Source organism: Calypte anna, chromosome 1 (genome assembly GCF_003957555.1).
Source record: "Calypte anna isolate BGI_N300 chromosome 1, bCalAnn1_v1.p, whole genome shotgun sequence".
NCBI lineage: Eukaryota > Metazoa > Chordata > Aves > Apodiformes > Trochilidae > Calypte > Calypte anna.
This window is the reverse complement of record NC_044244.1, coordinates 86884543-86890542: the sequence shown is the minus strand read 5'-3', so window position 1 is coordinate 86890542 and position 6000 is coordinate 86884543. Positions and strand designations below refer to the sequence as shown.

General features: G+C 41.1%; 1 long non-coding RNA gene across 1 annotated transcript in view; it reads right to left on the bottom strand.

Moving 5' to 3' along the window:
- Positions 1-372: 372 nt before the first annotated feature.
- Positions 373-6000, bottom strand: part of LOC115598318 — a 30232-nt gene continuing 24604 nt past the window's right edge. Inside the window, exon 3 of the long non-coding RNA XR_003987566.1 lies at positions 373-384. This is a non-coding gene — a long non-coding RNA (uncharacterized LOC115598318). The remainder of the gene's footprint in view (positions 385-6000) is intronic.

Below are 6000 nucleotides of genomic sequence, written 5' to 3'. Positions count from 1 at the left end.
CTTTCTTTGGCATCCTGGGAGGATTCCATCCATTCCTCTGCCTGTGGTCCTGATCCATGCCAGCCTGAATCTGTGTGTTCCTGCCTCCAGTTCCTGACTGCTGCCGACTCCAGGAGTCCAGCCTGGACTTTCCCAGGGCTGCCCTGCAGCCTAGGTGGTGATGTGAACAAGAAAACATGGTATCCTTTTTCTCTGTATTTGTATACATTTAATTATTTTTCCTTTTTTATCATCACTGTTTTCATTAAAGCTAGCTTAGTTTCCAACCCATAAGTCTCTCTCCCTTATTCTCTCTCCTTTCTTTATCAGGGAGGGGAGGGGGATTAACAGAGAGCATCTGTCATTCAGTTAATTGCTGGCCCAGAGTTAAACCATGACGCTCTTCTTCACTCTCAATTCTTGGGAGTTTTCTGATGTAACAGGCACTTTCAAGACACCCAAGTGAAAGTCAGTTGACCACCACCTGGAGGGCAACCAGAAACTCACTCTAGCACATGAATATGAATCATAACTCAAATCCTACTCCTGGTCTGCAGCAGGACAGGAATGCACAGCTGTTACTACATCTCATTTCAGAGAGGCATTGGAAACTTGACATTCATGACCACCACAATCACAATATGAAACTCTTCCCTACTCAGGGCCTTCCTGGCAATCAGCCAGGCCCTCAGTGGTTGGGACCACTGTGCATGAAATGTACCAGATGGCATATTGCCTTTTGTCATTTCTGGGAACTAGATTGTCAAGTATGACTACTGCTGCAACACTTAATCTTAGTCCCACTGCCCTCCTATCTCAGATGGAAATGGAGCATTAGAATGTAGTTTTAGAGAGATGTATCCAACAGATAGAATAAATCCCTGTCTGTAGTGTATCCCTTTGTTTCTAGTGACTCTGAATTACAGAATATGGAATGACACTCCACAGCAGACAAATCAATGTAGTGCAGCATTTTCACTGAAAAGAAATATCCTAAATAATAATTCTTTGGTGTCTAACACTACTAGGGCTAGAAGCTGCACTGGATTTCTTAATGAGTTGAAATTAGACAGTTGAAGAATTACAGGTGAAGGCACAGATGCTCTGACAGCCAATACTTTCCCTCTTTCCAAAATGTTGAAACTCTGTGGAAAAATTTTCTATTAGCTTCAGTATCTCAGATTACATAGATTTGCTGAAATACCCATCAACCTTTTATGGTGTACATCTTAATTTTATAGTAAGTAGTCAGTTCCACAAAAGAGGGAAAAGGTGTGTGTGTGGGGGGGGAGACACCACACAAAACAGCATCTGTTGTACTTACAAAAGTTAATGGACATTTAATTTTTGTTCTCTTTCTTTTTGTCCTCCTCTTTCATTTCATTTTCCCCTCTCCCCACCAATGCTCACTTTTCTAAGAGGCTCAGAGAACCTGCAATCTCTGTGCAAAGACAGAAAGAAAAAAAACTATGTGCAGTTTGTGAGAGACTGACTAGTTCTGAGCACAGTTCAGTTCCAGTAGTTTCTATGCAAACATTGCAGGGTGCTAACCTAATCTTTTATATTAAATTTTTCTGGATTTTACCAAGCCTTCTGATACTGTTCTTCACAGAGTCCTTCTGGACAAGTTGAGAAATTGTGAGATGAGGAGATTCACAGTGTGCTGGGTGAAGAAGTGGCTGAAGGGCAGGGCTCAAAGGGGTTGTAGTGAATGGGGCTACATCTGGCTGGTGACTGGTAACCAGTGCTGTTCCTCAGGGTTCAGGTCTGTGGCCAGTTCTTTTCAATACTTCTATCACTTATCTGGATGGGGATCTTGAATGCACCATGAGCAAATTTACAGACAATAACAAACCAAGAGGTGCTGATGACTCTCTGGGGGCCTTGCAGGAGGATCTGGATAGATTGGAGCATGGGTTAATCATTAGTGGGAGGAAATTTATCAAGAACAAATGCCAGATTCTGCACCTGGGATGGAGTAATGCCATCCACAAGTATAAATCAGCAGAGGAGTGGCTGGAGAGCATCCCTGCAGAAAGGTGTCTGGGGGTGCTGGTCACCAATGGGCTCAATGCAAGGCAGCAGTGCCCTGGCAGCCCTGAGGGCAAACCACATCCTGGGGTTCATCACACACAGCATAACCAGCTGGACAAAAGCAGGGATTATCCCACTGTATTTAGGATTGGTACAGCCTCACTTTGAGTACTGCATGCAGTTCTGAGCCCCACTATTTAGGAAGGATGTGAATGTGAAAGTCCTTCAATGTGTCCAGGGGACAACAAAGCTGGTGAAAGGGTTGGAAGGCATCTACTGTGAGGAGTGTCTGACGACTCTGGTTTTGTCTAGTTTGGAGAAAAGGAGGCTGAGGGGTGACCTAAGTGTTCTCTACAGCTTCTTGAGGAGGGGATGAAGAGAGGAAGATGCTGGTCCCTTCTCCCTGACATCTAGTGATAGGACACGTGAGTTCAAAGTTGCATCAGCAAAGGTTCAGACTTGACAGTAGGAAACATTTCCATACAGAGAGAGCAGCCAAACACTGGAACAGGCTTCCTAGAGTGGTGGGTGGTGCTGCATGCCTGTTAGTGTTTAAGAGGCAGTCTATGCTTCTTTTTTAACTTTTGTCTGTTAACTTTCTTCCAAAACTTCTGAAACATTAACTCTCTGGCCAGTGATAATTCAATTAGCATAAAGCTTTACTATCCCCCTTTTTAGAATCATAGAAGAGAATCATAGAATCATCAAGGTTGGAGAAGACCTCTAAGATGAAGCCCAGCCATCTGCCCTACAGCTCCTAATCACTAACCCATCCACTGTAGCACCTCATCTATCAGTCTTTTGAACACCTCCAGGAATGGTGCCTCTACCACCTCCCCAGGAAGCCTGTTCCAATGTTTAACCACTCTTTTTGTGAAGAAATCTTTTCTCATATCCAACCTGAACCTCCCCTGAATGAGCTTGACCTCATTACCTCGTCCTGTCACTGGTCACCAGGGAGACGAGGACAACATCTGTCTCGGTACAACCTCCTTTCAGGTTGTTTAGATCCTTGCCACACCATTAGCCATAATTCCTTATAAGATGCTAAGTCCAGAGTAATTTTCAGATTAAATAGTCCTGGAAGAGGGCTATTAGCACAACATATTGGGTACTTACCAAAAATCAAAGGAAGAATTTGCCAGGAGCAGGTGCCAGCTAGAGGCCATAGCCAACAGAATTATTTTTCATTTGCATCTCATTATACTACATTGCTAATCCCTGCTGTCCCCATTCACATCTTGCCACAGAAATGCATGAACTTGTCATCTCCATGCTGCGATACTGTCCAGGCCCTTTATCAGAAAACTAAGAGAATCTGAAACAAGACAGAGGAGGCATTTGTTATTGCTAATGCTTCCATGGTTGTTCTCAGGAGTTTGACACCCTTACGGAGGAAGAGAACATTCCATTAGCTCCTACCAGACTTAACTAACTTACAAAGGGAATCAAAGCTATTAGGATCACCAGCCAAACCAGCACAGTGTTGCTCTCAGTCCAATTGCTTTCAATACTGAAAGAAGCTCAGGGGCCAACTGGCAGTAGGCAGCTGCTGCTGCAAAACTCTACCACTGGAAGAGTGTTTCTCATTTCCTGATCTTCCAGAGGTAGTGGGATTATGAAGATATTTCACTTCTGTGACTTCCTCATACACCATCATGCCAACATCATGCCAACCATCATGTACAACAAAGGAAAAATGGCTATTGTTCCACTGAACTGATCCCACCCAGACCAACTGCAGTGGAATACGGGAAGATATCTAACATTTTCCTCACACTGCACAGAGAAGACATTTGAGGGGGAAGAGAAGAAGACTCATGGCCTACACCACAGTACTTTTTCACCAGCTTTATTTATTTCACCCCTTCTGTCAGCGCTGGTCTAGCCTACTTTATGCTACATGTGACAGAGGTGTGCTGGTGAGCAAAGATCAAACATGAAAATAAAAGCTGATGGTGTAGGAGAGGTAAAATGGTAACAAATGGCAGCACAATTTTCTATGTCAAAATATCAAAGCTTTATATTTTTGGAAAAAGACTGTTTCTTTTAAAGTCTCACACACTTGAGGAAGCTGTAATGGACTATGAAAACCTAAACTTCCATAAGAATTTTTTTCCTGAGAGCACTAAGTAACTGCTGCCATGACATTGCAAAACAAGGCAAAATGTGAGGCAAGCTACTGAGGCTACTCTCCCTATCACCCATATCATAAACAGGAAAGGAGCAAGGGGAAAACACCAAAGAAAAGCTTATTTATCTACCAGGACTTTTAAATATGAAGATTTAATACTAAAATATCAAAAATGCCTACTAGAAAGTGTTTTCTTTTACAAGAGCTATATCTGAAGAAGGATGGCCTATTAAGCAGTCAAGCTCAAATGCAATCTACTCTCAAGCTTCATCAGAACAGCAGTATTCTTCCACTACGTCTATTCCCTACACACAGATGCAGTTTCATCTATTAAATATAATGGTAAAAATAGCTAATGAAAGTTTCTCCTTTTTATCCTATGAAGGCAATGCAGTTCAGAGAGCTGGAACAACAGTTTACCCCTGACTATTAAGGGGTACACACAAAAAAAAAGGGTACATCAAAATAATTTACCGCTCTGAATTTCTGTGCATCTACAGTGAGACTGCATAGTGAGAATTCAGGGCATAACCATCACCCAACAATTAAGTCTCATAGGAAGACAATTTGGCCCTCAGCAACTTCTCTTCTATTGACTATAATAAAGTCTACCATAATCTCCCAATTTGCAAGTCTGGTAGTAAGGAACAGAATAAAAATGCTATGGTTTTGCTCATTTTAATGACCCAGAACCAGTAAGAGAAAGAAAAGAGCTCTACTACTGCATTTTTTAGAATCACTTCTATGAAAACTCAGCTCATACCAAAGCACTACTATGACACTGTCCAAAAGCCAAGAAGCCGAGCACTTTGCAGAACCACATATGAAAAAATCATAGCAAGCATCAACCATTTTCAAAATCTATTCTGTCAGTCAACACAGGTTGGTGAGAATGCTTAATGCTATGTCCAAAACTGCAAAGGAAGTGTCAGAGATAATAGATATTCTTTGTAACATAAAATGGAAATGATGGAAGAAACCAAGCTAAGGCAGCATTTTCAGGACATGGTTAACAAAAAGAGATAAAGCCACCCCATTCTCAGCGCTAACAGCTCAGGCCTTTCTCTCCACAAACAGGGGAAAATGTCAGTCCATAGGTTTGCATCACTGTCAGCATCATAGAGCAAATTACACAGTGGTCTTTTTTTCTTTTTCTCCCTAATAATTAATTATACACTTTTTTCTCTTATTGCTTGTGCCTACAGCTTAGTTTAATTCCTAAATGCTAAATGCTAAAGAATGGACAAGATTTTCTTATAACTACACAAATCCAGAAGCTTAACTTGGAAGAAAAACACTATGCGCTTATTTTCAACACAAAATTGTTCTGGTGCAGTGTATCCCTAAGTGAGGCATGAGTTACTTTTCAGATCACAATTTGTAGAGAGGGGACAACTAATCTGACATCAAGTGAAGGAAAAATCAGATTAATCTATTACACTAATCACAATAGACAAAGTGTTCCTTTCTTAAAGGCTTACTGATACTATTTTGTTACTGTTCCTAACACCAACCTAAGTTCAAGTGAGATTAATAATTTGATCACTCAGCTGCTGTTTTACATTTGCAGCAAGCATAGTGGATTCAAAACAGGAAAAGAAAGGAAAAAAACCCTGAAAGATACACAAGCAACAAACTCAAAAGACAGAATAAATTCTTACTTTAGAGTCAGAACAGATGAATACCACGTCTGACAATACACCTTGAAGCAACTTCACGTTTTACTATGTATTTCACCACATTTTCTTAATAAAAAAATAAATGCTTCCTATTTTAGGTTTAAACAGAGAAAAATTCCTGTGTCAATTTTCATGTGAGCTCTGAAAATAACAGAATTTCAATTGTTTTGACCA